General features: G+C 41.4%; 1 protein-coding gene across 4 annotated transcripts in view; it reads right to left on the bottom strand.

Annotated features, from left to right (window-relative positions):
• The window catches only part of TJP1 (tight junction protein 1), a 257,949-nt gene extending 240,534 nt beyond the window's left edge, over positions 1-17,415 (bottom strand). For 3 of the 4 annotated variants that reach the window (XM_021711558.1, XM_021711561.1, XM_021711562.1), the window contains exon 1: positions 17,289-17,415. The gene's annotated coding sequence lies outside the window, so the exon portion shown is untranslated. The remainder of the gene's footprint in view (positions 1-17,288) is intronic. The other variant, XM_021711560.1, reaches the window with a different exon arrangement.
• Positions 17,416-17,755: the final 340 nt, after the last annotated feature.

The raw sequence follows: 17,755 nt of genomic DNA, 5'->3' as shown, positions 1-17,755 counted from the left end.
TAGGCTGTTCTTTCACTCTGGCTCAAAATATGCCTAGATATGAGAAAGTACAAAGGAAAACATTTTCCATCTACTAGAAGTAAATCTAGGTTACACTAAAAAAAATTAGATGAATTAACATGTGACCCTGGCTCAAAGCAATAGCATGTCTTTCCAACCTTACTGTATCTCACTAACATATTCAAGAGGGAAAAACATGGAACCATTTAAAATTAAATTGTCTTCAACATTCTGCTGTGAATACAGGGCATATACAATGTGCTTGCTTTACTTGACATATAAAAAGAATCATATTTATGTGGAAGCTTAAGGTTAAAAAAGGCTTGTACAATGTAAACAGCAGTAACAAGAATACATGGAACTATGTAAGTCTCAAAATGTTGAAAATAAATTTTCATGCCAAAATAGTATGGAAAGGCCAGTGATTATGAGTCACCTTCATACAATTCAATAACTCAAAGTACATAGTTAAAGCAAAAGGAAAAAAGTAAAATATGTTAAAAGTTAGTTTATGAGCCGGGTTTGGTGGCTCAGCCTGTAATCCTGCGCCTTTGGGAGGCTGAGGTGAGTGGATTGCCTGAGCCCACGGGTTCGAGACCTGCCTGGGCAGAGACCTCATCTCTACAATAAATTAAAAAAAAAAAAAATCAGCTGGGTGTGGTAGCGCATGCCTGTAATTCCGGTTACTCGGAAGGCTGAGGCGGAAGGATCGCCGGAGCCCGGAAGGTCGAGGCTGCGGTGGCTTGGAGCGGTCACTGCACTCCAGTCTGGGTGACAGAGTGAGACTCCGACTCAAAATAAATAAATAAATAAATAAATAAATAAATAAAAATAAAAAAGTTAGTTTATGGTTTTCATTTCCTAATTATAATACATCTTTCACAATTTAATACACAGAGAATGGAGAAGCAAAGTTAATAAATGCTTACAAAGATGGCTCTTGTTATGTTGAAACATGGAAAACATCAAAACATGGGCTTAAAAATGTCAAAAATCAGAAATCATGTTTGCAGTACAGGTATAGGTAGTTTTAAATAAAGAAGTTTGACCAATTTACTTTTTAAAAGTCAACAAAAATGAAAAAGCCTGACTTCTTTCTGACAGCACAGACGTCCTTAAAACAGGGCAGAAACACTTTCATTTTTACCCCAAGGAAAAAAACAGAACCACTGGGTCACTTTACTACCACTCTCCAATTATCACAGTTCTTGGCATATAAGTCACCTTCAAACAAGCACACCGTGGCTCAAATTCCCACTCTGCCCTAAGGAGCATCACTCTAAATATTGATTGCTTTCAGCAATTCAAACAACCAAAATAACTGCAAATTAGAAAGATTTTACCACTTTCATTTTCACACTAAAGTCCCTCCATCATAAATTTAAGTAAAGTTATGGTGGACAAGAAGTAGGAAGAATGAAGTAAAGTGTTTAACCACAGGGGACCCAGACTGCCTCAAGGCTGTCTCACTGCACATGCTAGAAAGCCCTGCCCCCTTGTGGCCAAATGGCTCCTGTATCCAGTCAACCAGCCCTGGGGCGTAATCTAAAATGATCGTGTTAAACACCCACCTCTGGCTACTAAAAGACTTAGGACAATGCCTACTAAACAGAAAGGATACCTTTCCCAGGCTTGGTGTCCTGGACACTATGAATGCACAAGTAATGCTGAAGCATGGAAACAACAGCTTGTATCTGAATAATGCCTCGTGTAAGGTTCTCTCTCAAGGTTGCAGCAACAGGGAACAACTCAAGTCCTGAGCCGATGCTGAGGCCCAATTTAAGTGATATCTTCCCTGTTCTCAACTATATTTTGCTGGTAACACTTCACTACACACACCATTTAGTTACTATTAAAGGTCACATGTGACTTGCTTCTGTACTGGGAGCAAACGAGGCATCTTGGCACTCAGGGTTTTTGGCATTCTCTTTCTGCCCGGTACGCGCTCTGCAGTCTGGCACGCTCCCCTCCTGCCCCAGCTGCCTGTGGTCTCCCTGGGAATGCTTCAAGCCTCTCTAGTTCACAATCCATGCACTTCCAAATCAGAGCCCACAGTTGCTGAGCTCTATCCACAATCAATCACTTCCCAGGCCTGTACTCTGTCCCTGCATCCCCCAGGGAGGGCTTTCTGTGCCTCTGAAGGTAAAAGCTGGCTGCAGTGTTGGTGAGTCATAAGAGAAGGCAAAGAAAACACCGCCCAGATACACACCATGTGCTATGGTCTGGATGTTTGCATCACCCCAAATTCATTTGTATTTCACCAAACCTAACTCCCAAGATGATGGCACTAGGAGGCGGGGCCTTTGGGAGGTGATTAGGTGGTGAGGGTATAGGCCTCTTGAACAGGATTAGTGCCCTTACAAAAAAAGAGTCTCCAGGAGGCTTCCTTGTCCTTTTGCCATGTTGAGGACACAGTGAGTCAATGCCTGTCTATGAGGAAGCAGGTCCTCACCATACACTGTGTCTGAGGTGCCTTGGTCTTGGACTTCCTAGACTCCAGACTGTGAGAAATAAATTTCTGTTGTTTATACGCCATTCAGTTTATGGTATTATATTATGGCAGCCCAAATGGACTAAGACACCATGCATTTGAATAACAACCTCTGGAAATAGGGCTACTGTCCAAACCCATTCGTGACTCTAAGAGTGGGACTTTCAGAGCAAATAAGCCACAAGGGGTTATTCTGGAGAAGACAGGGAGGGGCTGTGACAGCATCCAGATCAGGCTCTGAAGAATGAGCTGTCCTATAACCTAGGAAGCCAGAACTGAAGAGAACTTAACTGGAACATTCATTTCCCCACTTGCCATAAGGAAGAAGCGAGCAAAACACCAAGGAGACACGTGCTTCCTTTCTTCTTGGTTTATCAGCCCCTTAAGCCAGTGTGCAGAGCAGGGGTTCATGCTGCAGGTAGCCCTCACCCTGTTCCACCAGACACAGACAGGCCTCACAAAACATTAACTACTGCAAAATGCAAGACTCCTCCAAAAAAGAACATATTTAGAGACAGACAACAACATATTCTGAAACCTATCTTTTTCATTCTAATACTTAGAAGTCACATAATAACCAGGGGAGTTAAACTGCTTTCATTTAGACTAATGGGAACAGAATTATATGCTTCAAAGACAAATACAACCAATTTTCTAAGTATAGTTGAAATTCTGTGTGTGTGTGTGTGTGTGTGTGTGTGTGTGTGTGTGTGCGCGCACGCACGCATATGCATACAGACAAGATACACATTATTACACATTCCTCAGAAAGGATATGCTGCTCAATAACAAACGTGGAAATCAAAGGATTCTGTTCATTGAGTGAAAAGCAATGATAATTTAAGATAATCTCTGAAAAGCGGAAGCAGATTCATTTTAGATAAAAAAGAATTATTTCCATAAATTATCATACATGAAAATATTCAATCTTTATATTTCTATTTTTTCACCCTCTGCTGGCCTGCCTGCCACTCTCCTGCCCTTGGCTAATGTCACAGTCATCTTAAATGTCCACCTCCCACTCCCACCACTGACCACCACACACACAGTACCCAGAGGGTGAGTTCCACTGCAGTGTGTTCCTTTCATACACTGGGGGTAGGGGGTGGCAGCTATAACTGTCAGAAATGTTAGAAAACTGTCAAAAATACATGACATCAGCTCACAGATTTTTTGAAACACTGATGGCTCTCTCTATTCTGTGACTGTATACAAAAATTCCGTTATCCCTCCTCTTAATTTAAAAAAAAAGTAAAAGATGATCTCTAGCTCCATCTCCGCAAATGCCCTTCCCTGACCGCCTGCAGGTCCCAGTTGTCTTTGCCCTCCCCAGAATGTTTGAGCCATGCATGTCTCTGTGGATCACTCTTCCTTTCTGGAAACTCTGCTCCTCAGCTTCTCCAGCTTCTCCCCATGACTTTCCTTTGCTGGCCCCTCTACTTCTGATTGCACTGGTGGGGTTCCCTGGTTCTGCCTTAGCCTTCTCTGTTCACAAAATCATCCTTGCAGTAAAATCCCTATATTCCCTTTTCCCCAAATAAAATAATCTGTGTTCTACAGTAGAATAGACCAAAGCAGAGCTCCTCTGGCTGGAGGGGAGGATGGGAGGTAGGTACCCTGCCCCCATCCTCCTCCTGACCCAACCCACAAGGCAACTCTGCTGAGCGCCAGGGTTCAAACCACCAGCAGTTCCCTTTAACCAACCAGTGTTCTTAGCTCTATCTCCAGTCATTCTTCTGTGCCTCATCTTGGTGATCATCTCTAGTTTTTGCTCCAACAAAACTATATGTGTCCTTACAGATCCAGTTCAAAGGCTACCTTGTTGGTGATGCTTTCTGCACAAGGTAGCTTTGAGCACTTGGTTATCCCCCGAGGCACCTTGCACCACCTTCACTATGGCACTCTACCAGGTGTCTGTTTACATCTCTGCCCATTCTACTAGATTGTGACCGTTTTAAAGGCAGACTGGATGATGATGAGGCGTGTGTGCATGAGTACTTGTGTGTGATGGGGGAAGGGAGTCCCAGCCGAACCTAAACGAGGCTCGGACATGTCCTGAGGTTGTGAGGCTGTTGTTTGATCTGCGTGAAGAGGCTGCGGGAGGGCAGTGATTAGAGAAATGAGGAGGAGAGGTGGTTGCTGGTCTCAAGTTCAGCCGTCCAGGACTCAATCTAAGCCCTAGAAGGAGAGAGGGTCAGGCAAAATCCAGGAACTGCTTTATGAGAGATTTCATGAAATACCAATTAAGACAGAATAATGAAGGCCTCATATTCTCTTCTTTGAAGTAATATTTTCTCTTTTAAAAAAAAAAAAAAAAAGATCTAAATTTCTAAGAGGCTTGTATTTTCTATTCAGTTCTGACCAATAAAACCCTCCCTAAGATGCGAGCCAGCAAGACCCCAACTGGCAATTGCTAGTGAAAAGGAACTCTAAGGTTAAGAGATGTTGGATGGGCATGGTGGCTCATGCTTATAATCCCAGCACTTTGGGAGGCCAAGGCGAGAGGATTGCCTGAGTCCAGGGGTTCGAGATCAACTGAGGCAACATGGTGAGACCTTGACTCTACAATAACTAAAAAAATTACCCGGGCATGGTGGTGCATGCCTATAATTCCAGCTACTTGGAAAGCTGGGGTGGAAGGATCACTTGAGCCCAGCAGATCGAGGCTGCGTGGCCATGAGTGTGACACTGCATTCCAGCTGAGTAACAGAGTGAGATTCCAACTCAAAAAAAAAAAAAAAAAAGGAAAGAGATGCTGATGCAAATCCAAGATGGAGATAAAATTCTGAGTTGCAAAACCAACCCAGGAGCCTGTTGGAGGAGCTGAAGGCTGGCACCACTCGCAAGAATGGAATGCTTGCTGCACTTGCGCTTACAAGCCATTTATAAAGAATAAGAGCCCTTGCAAGGCTGTCGTTAAGAGTTTAAGAGTCCCTTAGAAATACCTGGACATTCACAGTTTAACAAGAAAGTGCCTATTAAGGGCAAAAATCTCCTATTAATTGGTTGTCAACTGGCAAACTGTATTCAGATTGGCCTCTGGAGCTTCTAAAGTTATATAAATACCCAGATTCCTTTTTCTGCAGAAGTGCCTCAAGTCTCTCTCTCTCTGACTCTTCTCATTTTGGAAGATTAACAGGGGTAATAATTCTGGTAGACTCCTCTACCCCATAGTAGTGCACACTCCCACAGTGGGTTGGGGGTGGGCCATGCACACTCTGATGTCCCCCTAGGTGAGCAACATAGGCCAGATGCTCAGTGAACTGGGACTAGCAAGCAGATGGGACCTGCCAGGGAGGGGACTTGTTCACGAGCACCTGTGAGAGTCTCTTCCCAAGTCATTTTTCTTTTCTTTAAGTGAATACTCTGTATTTTGGTGAATCAACAATCCATAATGGACAAGCACCATTATGGACAAAACAATATGCTATGTACACAGAGTATATAAGAATGAAAAAACTATCCTGGCCCCTGTTTACTTTCTTATGGAGACAAACAAAAGAATAAGTACCAACAGGTAAAATAACTGCAAACTGCAATAAGACGCTAGTGAAGCCAAGATCACCAGGCCACCAGCTTATTGTCTAAACTCTAGAAGACAGAAGCAAGGGAGTTTAGATAACAGGGCGGGCACTCTTCCCTGAAATAAAAGATTAGAGATAAGGTCTCTCTCTCTCTCTCTTTTTATTTTTTTCATGAATTTACAATCCAGTCAGTGAATTTAGCTAATCCTTCTTGATCTATTTTACAATTGGGGGAAACCTAATGACTACAAGTCAGAGTTTTAGCTTCTTTTGTTATTTGTTAAAAACAAAAAACTAAACACTAAAGTTCTCTACCCAGTATGGTATTTAAAGAAAATACTTTGTAGGTAAAAATCAGAAATAATTAGGAAACAGGCATTGGACCTTTTAATATCACAATTTTGATCTAGTAAATACTGTGGTCAGCTTTTTGGAGGGACACCAAGGATTTTTTGACCCCATGTTTATAAGTACAAACATATGAGTCAGAATTATACCAACACTGATAACCTCTCATCGATAAAAGATTTGTTTCATAAAGCCAATTTAATCTTGTTCAATTATCTCTGAAGTACATGAATGCTTCTAATTGCTTTTTTCTTCAACTGAAATTATTTTCATGAAATTACTTCTTTTCTAGGTAAACTTTAAATCAATCAGATTTTTCCCACATCCAATGTTTACCAATTATAGTTTCAGTCATTGTGAAGTCTCTGTACTAGCTACTGTTTTTGTCTATTTGTTTTACCAAGTCCAATATCCTGGATCAAACTCTAAAGATTTTAAGTCTATCATGGAGATGTTATTCTTCTGCTGATCTGAGTTAAAAACCAAATTTTACTATATGAAATTTCAGTCTTAATTTCACATCTTCCATCAGCTTTTCAACTATATCAATTTTGACTATGTCATTTAAGTCTTGTCATCATCAGTCTTGTTTTGTTTGATTATTTCGATCAGGAATAGTCTTTATGAAATACTGTCCAGGATTGGTCTACTTTAACATTAAACCAATCCTCCCACGTACTATGATCACTGAGGAACACGTACTAACTTCTCTCACTGTTAAGCAATTCCCTTCAGATATTCCAAGTATACGATCACGGAGTCAAGGGAAAGGTCAAAATATCCCCAGGACCAATAGGTCTAGACCTAACACCAGAGCCCAATGTCCAGTGCGTGATTAGATAATGTGTATAAAACACGTAGGAATTATGTTAGTCATGAGAATTTGGAAAAGGTAAGACCTTTTATTCTAAGAATCACCGGCTCATATTCTTTTTACTCACTTCCAAAGACAAAGACATGGATGGCAGTCAGTTTGAGAAATTTTAACATGTACTTAACTAAAGATAAGATAAAGCTGCTCTACAAGCTACATTACTTCAAACAATTCTATTTGAGAGTTATGAGCTTCCCCTACTCTCTCCACACAAAAACTTTATTTGTCAAATATTCCCTCTAAGCCACATGGAGGCCCATGGGCAGCATATAACCCAATGCCCAGGACACTGGGCACTGGTGGGCAGAGGAGAATCAGTACGGTTTGGAGACAGGGCACACTGAGCAAAGGGTACACTGATTGGGCAATACCTAAGTATATGAGGACAGTGAAGGCCTGACTTCTCACTACTGGGGCAAAGAAAGGGAGGAAAGCTAAAAAGAACCCTGAGGTGAGGAAGTGAAATCAGAGTACCAGTGAGAACTTAAGGCTATCATGCACACTCACACCCACAGAGAGACACAGAATAATTATAGATGAGTATGTATGTGTATGTGTTTGTATGTTCACTGGTATCCACTGCATGTTTTTTGTCTGCTGAGGAAGCCTAGAAGCAGTGTAAAGTACACCAAAGCAATGAGTGCTGAGCCCCTCTACATCTTGGTTGCTAAATACCATCCTCCTGTAACTGGAGCCTCAGTAAGTCATCTGAAGAAATGTCTTATTCCAGGTTTGGGGCAAAAAATGTACAAATTAAATTTGGAACATGTCATGCAGAAAACAAACAAATTCCCAAAGATTGGTTGAAATGTGTCAAAATGGCAGAGGAGCTACCTTAAAGGAGCTAGCTAGCCTGAAGGAGCTAGCCTAAGTCTTGGAAACTTGAAGACCAAAATAAATAAATAAACAGCAACAATATATAATCCACCAAATAAAACAGGAATTCATGAGTTCATACTAATATAAAGAAATGAATGAAGGCCGGGCTCGGTGGCTCAGCCTGTAATCCCGCGCTTTGGGAGGTCGAGGTGAGTGAATTGCCTGACCCCGCAGGTACAAGACCCGCCTGGGCAACTTGGCGAGACCTCATCTCTACAATAAATAAAAAAAAATTAGCCAGATGTGGTAGTGCATGCCTGTAGTTCCAGCTACTTGGAAGGCTGAGGCGGAAGGATGGCTGGAGCCCAGCAGGTTGAGGCTGCGGTGGCCGGCAGTGGCCACTGTACTCCAGTCTGGGCGACTGAGTGAGACTCCAACTCAAAAAAAGAAATGAATGAAAATATAAATAAATGGGTAAGGGAAAGCTTTCCTCTACACCAGAATGCCAACTCACCAGAATGCCAACTAACAAATACAGAATGAATAAAAGCAATAGAAAATCACTATTTGGCAACCAATCACTCAGGTGGCTGATTTGGGCAGGAGTCATCAACAGAGCACAAGGCCAGCAGATGAAAGTTTGATGAGAAATACTGGTGCAATATTGGAATATCTTTCTACAAAATACTAATCAATCACCAAGAGGAAAAATGGTAAGTTAAGCACGAAGAAATGTAGCAGACGCAGCAGGACAAGACTAGCAAGGTTACATCACAGTGGTGGGATAGTTCTACTTCACATGCTCCCTGATGAGAGGCGTTGAAAAGCACAGCATCATTTCAGTGGTATTTCTGCCAAGCTGGCCAAGCTGCCAGATTCACGAGCTGAATCCAGTCCTGAGGAAATACTAGACCGATCTGAGGATTCTTTTAAACTGTCAAGGCCATGAAGGAGGGGGAAGGGCTAATTTTGTTTCCATTTTCAGTGCCCCACTCACAACCTAGCCACCAGCAAGGCCATTTACTCACTTAACCACATCTCTTCATTTTCTCTTCATTTCAACAAATATTTATACTGAGCTCTCCTAAAACCCTCAACATTATGTCAGGTATTATGAAGCAATCTAGTTTTATGACACTCATCTGTCTTTGAAACTGGAGAGGCAGTATATACACATAAATTATAACCTGTGAGATCCTGTAAAGTTGCACAGTAAAACAAAAACCTCCCAAGTGAGGGAACACTTGGGGAACAATTTTTCCTGGACAGACAAGTTTTCATAAGTAAAAATACTACCTCAGGCACTAATTGTGCCTTTTTGTGCACAATTAGTTTTTTTTGTGTTGTAGCTATTTGGGTGCATTTTTGTGTTGTAGCTATTTGGGTGCATTTTTTCCTAAAATGTATTACACAACTCCTTCCCTCTTAAACTGAACACAATTTGGTCAAATTTTATGTACATTTTAGTTGTGCAAATCTAAATCATGCAACATAAAATGTTAATAAAGTCTCACTTCATGAACACGTCTCAAATTTTACAAATGCCCCAAATTAAGAATAAGCATAGAGAATTACATAATTTGAAATTGGCAGGCTGAATAAACTACAACCTGCTATTCCACTGGTCCAAACCAATTTATCAGAAAAACAGAAATAAGCCACCACATTTTGTGAATCCCTATGGGAAAATTAGTCTCACAATTACATGCCTTTTGAATTATGCAGTGGCCTCAGATATATACCTTTTCCACAAATGCCATGATTGATATCAATTATAATTTAAGCTACTTGATTTGGCTCTTAATGTAGCATCAATGTTCTGGTCTGTACTGTAGTGAGTGTAAGACCTGCTGGGGTACGCAGATGGAGCAGACCCTGCTAGGTGCCTACAAAGTATCAGCTTCCTCCTCCTTCCTTACTAGCAGAATCCCATTTTTAACTCTAGGAGCCTGTGCTACCAAAACTCCCAATTTTCATCCTCCCTTAGAACAGGAAATGGCAACATGACATAGTTCTTGCCAAGGAGATGCAGATAGACAACACTGAGAGGGCATCTTCTCTGAAACAAATGAGCAAAGCTTCACTAGGAGAAATTCTGCCCCTCTACTCTGCTCCCTTCTTTTTGCTGGAAATACAAGATGGGAAGGTAGATACCCAGCAGCCACCTAAAGACACAAAGAAAGAAGGCCAGGGCCTATGGAACGAGGTCAGCCTGGGATGGTGAAGGCCGGTCTCTGAGAACATCATGGCACAGCTGCACCAGTCCTGGACTGCCCACCCTCAGATTCCTCACTAGAGGAGAAAAAAAATCTCCAGTTAGGTTACCTCAAATGACTATCATTCAAACAGCCAAAGGCACTGATATTTAAGGATGATTTACTTGATCCTGTTCCAGTCCTATTTTACCATACCTTTTACATTCCTGGAGCTATTATTCAAGGATTTTCAGATTTCTTTTGGTCAAAGAATTCAGCTAAGCAAATCAATGCACGACATTCACCAAGTCAGAGCCTGGTCCAGCATGAGGCCCAATGAGACAGAAATGGGAAGTGGAAAAGAGCTTTGGCTGGGTGGTTCTCATGCTTGAAAGAGAGACACAGAAAGAGACCCCATCCCTTCTTCCCTTTATTCGTGTAGATGTGAGGCCTGAAATTGCCGCCCCTGTCATGTTACAAGACTAGTGTTGCAATACATGCAGAGAGGAGAGCAGATGTGAACTATCTCAGGAAAATGGAATTGGACTCACAGGATTCAATTGGCCCTGAAGATCATCCTACCATTGTACTTCCATTACATGAGCTAATAAATGACTTTACTATTTATTATTTTTATTTTTTATTTTTTTTTGAGTTTGAGTCTCGCTCTGTCGCCCAGACTGGAGTGCAGTGGCTGCTCCCAGCCACCGCAGCCTCGCCTGCTGGGCTCCGGCGATCCTTCCGCCTCAGCCTTCCAAGTAGCTGGAACTACAGGCGCGCGCTATCATGCCCGGCTAATTTTTGATTTATTGTAGAGATGAGGTCTCGCCAAGTTGCCCAGGCGGGTCTCGAACCCGTGGGCTCAGGCAATCCACTCACCTCAGCCTCCCAAAGTGCTGGGATTACAGGCTGACTTTACTACTTAGACCAGTCTGAGTTCGTGTTCTGTTACTTGCAAATAGGAACATTCTAACAGCCTCAAAACAGGAAAGACCCAGCTCACTGTGAAAACACAGGCTGGTCTAATCACCTCTGCCACACCCTCTAACAACAACACTCCATCTCTACCCCCACCATCATCACCGCTGCCACCATCACCTCCACCTCTACTACCTCCTCCACTTCAACTGCCACCACCACCTCCTCCATTGTTACCGTCACCCCCTCAACCACCACCATCACCATCCCCTCCACCTCTACCACCACCACACCTCCTCTACCACCATATCCACTATCTCCTCCACCACCCTCACTACGACCTCCACCATCACATCCTCCACAAGCTCCTCCTCTACCACTCCACCACCACTTCCTCCACCTCCTCCATTACCACCTCCACCACCTCCTCCCCCTTCCATCTCCACCACCACTTCTACCTTCTCCACCTTCCAGTCATCTCCACCACTACCATCTCCACCTCCTCTTTCACTACCACTACCACCTCCTCTTCTACCATCATTTCCACCTCCACCACCTCCCCCAACATCTCCACACAACTTCCACTGCCTCCAATACTTCTTCCACCTCAGTAAGAACTAATGCCTTCACCTTTACCTTTACCACCACCACTACCTCCACCACCATCACTTTCTCCACCACCTCCACCTCTACAATCCTCAACACTTCCTCCTTCACCATCACTACCACCACAACTTCCATGACTACCTACTCCACTGAAAGCACTGGCACCACCAGCACCCCCACCACCATCCCTACCACCTCATCACCTCCACTACTTTGACCACCACTGCTTACCTCCTCTATTTCTACAGTCACCTGCTTAACTGCCACCACCACCTCTACTACCAGCACACCACCAGTACTACCACCATCACCTCTCTCACCACCATCTCTACTTCCATCACCTTGGCTACCACCACCACACGTACTTTGGCTATTCAAAAGTTCCCCCTTGTTTCTTCATGCTTAGGCATATTCCTAACAAGAACAGTCAATAGATAAAGTAAGCTGGCTACTTTATTGGCTATATGTCAAATGAGTGACATTTTTACATGTCCTCTTACTTCTCAATCCCCATTACTTTAATATTTAATTTTCTCTAAGCTTTTCTGTATTCAGCTGCCCCCATTCATGAAACAATCAGCCAAACAAAAATCAACCAACAGATTTGACGAGTATAACTCCGTCACGTTCGGAATTTGGGGAAATACAAAAGGCTCCTTGCCCTTGAGGAGCTGAAGTACGACACAGGAAAAACACATGCACTGAAAGTTGAGGGCACAGTGAAGAGATCTGACAGCAGCCCTGGGGTCAGCACCTACCCTGACACAGAAGGATGTAAGTATGAACAGAAAGATGTCCATGCCACTGGAGCTGAGGGTGACAGAAACAGCCATGTGCCCAGAGCACAGGGGCCCAGGATGTTCACTGCTGCTGTTTCTTCCAGGCTCTAGCATTGGTGATGTGAGAAGTGGTGTTCAGAAGGAAAGTGAGAAAGGTAGACAGGCCAGTGCCTTCCACAGAACTGGGAAGCCGACAAGCGGTGTCCATGTCCCTCCACAGGCTCTCCTTCCAATGTGTTTTCACCATTCCATGCCCAGCTCCATTCACCAGTCAGTACCCCAGTCATGCTAAGTAGAAAACAAACTTAGTATGTGATCAAAGTCAAAGGGGAATTTAATTTCAAAATAGGTCTCTGAGGGCTCTCAGGGTCCTACCGGTCTTGTAGGAGGAAGTCTTGAGGGGTAGAAGGAGAAGTTTTTCATCACTGATAACTTCACAGGTTTACAAATATTTCTTATTAGTCTGCACAGAGATTCTTCTTTATCAGGAGAAAGAAGTATCTTTTCAAATGTGAAAAACTCAAAATGCGATTTATTAGGCTAAAAATATATTCAAATATAACACTCCAGATAATATTTTATCACATATTTTCCCTTCTGGTGTCAAAAACTTCTCTAAAGGTTTGAAACATGTACCATTTTAGTCTAATGATTCTCAGCGATGACCAATTCCTTTCATCCAAGGTTAAGGGAACAGCACCATAAACCATTAATTGGATCACTGTATCTAGTCCCTGTGCATAAAACTTTTCTTGTAGTATTTTTCTGTTGGCAGAGAGATAAGTAGCATCTAGGTTTACACTCACAAAGCAGGAAATAAATTGCTTAAGTTCATATTCTAGAACAGCTTACCCCCAAACTGAATGAACTTTACCCAGCTGGCTCCATTGTCCTTTTTTAGGGAGGATGTTTGCTATGAGAAAGTGCAAAGTTTCCAGCAATCTGTTCAATTTTTAAATGATCACTTAAACTTCCTTGACTACACACTTCGAATCCAAGAGAGACGAAGAGGCAAAAGTGAAAATGCACTCTGTCTGCTCTAAACAGGCCATGACACCATAGAAAATGGAAGAGCTGAACATAAACATTATTCACTAAATCTAAAGACAAATGGTCACTTTTCTTGTTCATATTAGTTGTCAATGCATCACTCCATCACCCCAAGGGGAAAAAAGAACATGTACCTAGTTTGTATAGCATTTTACCCATGACAACACTGAAGAAGGCTCAGCCTAGCCCAGGGCTTGTTTAAGAAAACTTTACCAAGTATCTCTGGGGCACTGCTTCAAGGAACCAGAGAGACTGGATGGATTCCAGTACTCCTCAGTAAACTAGTATGCCAATCAATTATCCTGTAGGGCTTACAAAACGAACCAGAATGCCCATCCCATTTAATCCTCACAGAGAAAGCTGAAACAATCACTTCTCCCCAGGAGTGAAATGGCATCATTCTGATGATGCCCGGGACTGAAGCCAACAGGCTCAGCTGGAACCTAAGGCTTCTCAGCCAGAAACTGGGACCTTGAAACTATACAGCAAGTGGATCTCTTGTTCCACTTGCTATGTTTTCCCAAAGCAATAAAAGTTTTATTTTTTTCTTAGACAAATTTGGTTCTCCATGATTATACTGCAAAGTCAACTTTCTTAGAGAAGCAATTCCAAACACCTTTTACCTTTATGAAACCCTTTTCTAATCCTCATTTTTTTATAAAAAGTGTAGTACTTCCTTCTTTTAAAAAGCAAGATAGAATTTTTAAAGCGTAGGAAGACATTTTTTTAGCCTCATGCCAAAGACACTGCCCCATGTATTTTGAATATTATAGTTTTAACTGCCATATCTTATGGTAGAAAGTGGGAGGAGCCAAGCTGTTAAGTTCTTCATTTTTTTATTGTTTGGAAAATAGTTTATTGCTTTTCTAAAAATGGAAAATGCTCATTGTAAAAATGTCCAACAATCTAAATATATTCAAAGCAAAATACTGTAAATAAAAATTGCTGCCCCACCACTCATGACTGCAAAAACCTGAGAAAGAAAATGAATTCAGGCCAGGCTTGGTGGCTCAGCCTGTAATCCCGTGCCTTTGGGAGGCTGAGGTGAGTGGATTGCCTGAGCCCGCGGGTTCGAGACCCGCCTGGGCAACTTGGCAAGACCTCATCTCTACAATAAATCAAAAAATTAGCTGGGCGTGGTAGCGCACGCCTGTAGTTCCAGCTACTTGGAAGGCTGAGGCAGAAGGATCGCCGGAGCCCAGCAGGTCAAGGCTGCGGTGGCCGGGAGTGGCCACTGCACTCCAGTCTGGGCAACAGAGTGAGACTCCAACTCAAAAAAAAAGAAAAAGAAAATGAATTCTGTAAAAACCTCAACTTGATTGTGGTAATTAGATTTCATTAATACATTCCCATTATTGAAAGAGAGATGAAAGGCCAGTATACCAGGGTCTACGGCCTTTCAAAGTGCTCTTCAGAAGTAGAAAACTAAAATTAAAAACCAGTCCTTGAAGTTGAGTAATCCAGTACACTAGAATATATAGCTCCTACTTCCTGGAATTAGCCTTCTGTGAACCTCAACTTTCCCTCTCTTAATCTCAATGCCAAAATAGCCTTCCCTTCAGGGATGCTAAGACACTTCACTTTTGAGACAAAGTCAAGTAGGAAAGATCATCATAAAGAAATAAATTAATTCTGAATCTGAGTAATGTTATTTTTTTCTTGCTTGGTCTGTGTACCAATTTCAGCCAGATCAACTCTCTTGGAATTAGACTGGGAATAAACTATCAATAACTTTAAAACATGTTTGCCAAGATAAAAAGGTAGCTCTAGTCATCAAATTTTCTTCACAGCTAAAATAATTCATCTCTATTTGTGGGAAACTGAAGTCAAACTTAACATGAAGTAAAGCTTTTTTTCCTGTCATATTGTAGAGATATTCTAATCTCCTCCCCAACCAGAATGATTCTGTTTAAGCAAGTATTTTATGACATTCCAAATTAATTCACTATCTGATTATGCTTCAATAATGACAATGCTTAGTATGACAGAAAAAACAATCTGATAAACTTTCAATTTCCATTTTTAATATTTCAACAAATAATTCAAATGTGTTTCTCAATAAATTTTAATGTTTCACAAAAGAAAAGTAATTCTCTTCATTTTAAAGCATATTTATATTTTCTTTAGCCACTTTAACAGTTAGGTCTAATAAGCAATAATTTATTTCATTTTATTCTCCCCCCATAGATAGGGTCTTGCTCTGTCACCCAGGCTGGAGTATAGTGGTGTGATCAGAGCTCACTGCAGCCTCAAGCAATCCTCCCACCTCAACCTCCCAAGCAGGTGGGATTATAGGCATGCACCACCACACCTAGCTCTTTAACTGTCTTTTTATTTCTTTTCTCAGTTGTTGGTTAAATGTCTTCTGACATGTCACATTTTACTTTCTTACTTTCTTGTGTCTTGTGTCATAAAAAGTGTTCAAGAACAGCTTTTTTTTTTTTTTGAGTTGGAGTCTCACTCTGTCGCCCAGACTGGAGTGCAGTGGCCGCTCCGGGCCACCGCAGTCTTGACTTGCTGGCCTCCAGCGATCCTTCCGCCTCAGCTTTCCAAGTAGCCAGAATTACAGGTATGTGCTACCATACCCGGCTGATTTTTTGATTTATTGTAGAGATGAGGTCTCGCTGCCCAGGCGGGTCTCCAACCCGCGTGCTCGGGCAATCCACTCACCTCAGCCTCCCAAAGGCGCGGGATTAGAGGCTGAGCCACCGAGCCCGGCTTCAAGAACAGTTTTAAGCAAAATGCTTGAATAAAATTACTGTAGTAAAAATAATTATTAAAATTGTAAAACCAAAATTAAAAATTAAAAAATAGAGCATTCATTTTGAACTTTTGTTTTCATCAGTTATAAGTAAGAGATGCAAAGTTACATCCTCAAAAAAGACAGGATTTCGTTTTATACTCATTATACTTTTTAAAGCAGTGGTTAGTGGTACTTTTATAATTCCGAATTTTGCAAAATTCAATGGGGAGAAATGAACACACCTGATCTACTAAGCATCTAAATAATCCATTTATTTGTCATTTAACCCTATGATTCATAAATTTCAATAAAACCTTTCATAGCAAAGAAAATGAGAGTACTTCTTTTATGACATTACAATATCTTTTTAATTTTGGTGGGGCCAGAGTGTTATGGATCCTCCAAAACCATGCGTGAATATACCACATACCCATATGAAAACCTGTCAATTAGCTTGAAAAAAAATGACCATTAATGTTAATCATTCAGAATAGGAAAAAAGCATCATTAATTGAATTGAGGTATGTCCTAATAATATTAGAATAATTATTGAATGGCATGACCAAGAAGTTGGGTGTTTAGAGTTAACCAGATACCCAAGTCCCTACTCATTAACATGTGGATTTGTGATTTTCTAAGAAATTTACTTTAATACTCTAATAAACATAAGTCAATTTTTCTTGTAGGGTTCAGGAATCATTTCTTTATCTTTGCATCAGAATCAACAGGATCATTATATAAACCATTTATTATAGATGTGTCATACATACCAGTTAAGAAAGCATCCCGGTTGGTGGTAACCTGTTGGATAAACCATTTTTTAAGTACAAAAATGCTTAACACAAAATAAGCCTGCTGCAGTTTTATGAAAACAAAAAAAAAATTAAATCAAACTTTTCATATTCTTTAAAAACGAGAAAAGCACGGACCAGTCCACTTACAGTCAGCTCACAGAAATCGATGCTATCAAGGCTTTTGCTTCTGTGTAGTCTCCCTTTAATTCGCCTTAAAGAAGGTTTCCCTTGACTGACACCAGAAGTAGCACCATTAGGATTTTCAGAGGACGGCGTTACCCTGCAAGAAAGGAAAAATTCTTAAAAAGAAAGGTTTACAGATGAAGACACTTCTCAAGTTTAAGGTAAGCATTTACTTGAAGGGAGCTCCTTTTTTCAACTAAAAAGCTAAGAACCACAGCGGAGCTACAATCTTTCAGATACCATTTCTAAATATTTCTTTGCAGCTGGTTAGTTTAGAAATCCTGACAGAGTTCAAATATAATATTCCAACATTAAGATTCATTAAATGTCAACACTGCAACCATCAGAGAAGCAATTAAGACCAGATTGAAGTTTCCTAGGTAATTTCAGGGGTATCTGCTTCCTCTGGGCAATTATTTATACAGCACTCA

The sequence above is a fragment of the Carlito syrichta genome, unplaced genomic scaffold (assembly GCF_000164805.1).
Source record: "Carlito syrichta isolate Samal-C Ts95f unplaced genomic scaffold, Tarsius_syrichta-2.0.1 Scaffold302366, whole genome shotgun sequence".
Taxonomy (NCBI): Eukaryota; Metazoa; Chordata; class Mammalia; order Primates; family Tarsiidae; genus Carlito; species Carlito syrichta.
Note: the sequence above shows the minus strand (reverse complement) of the source record. Positions and strands in the feature narration are given on the sequence as shown.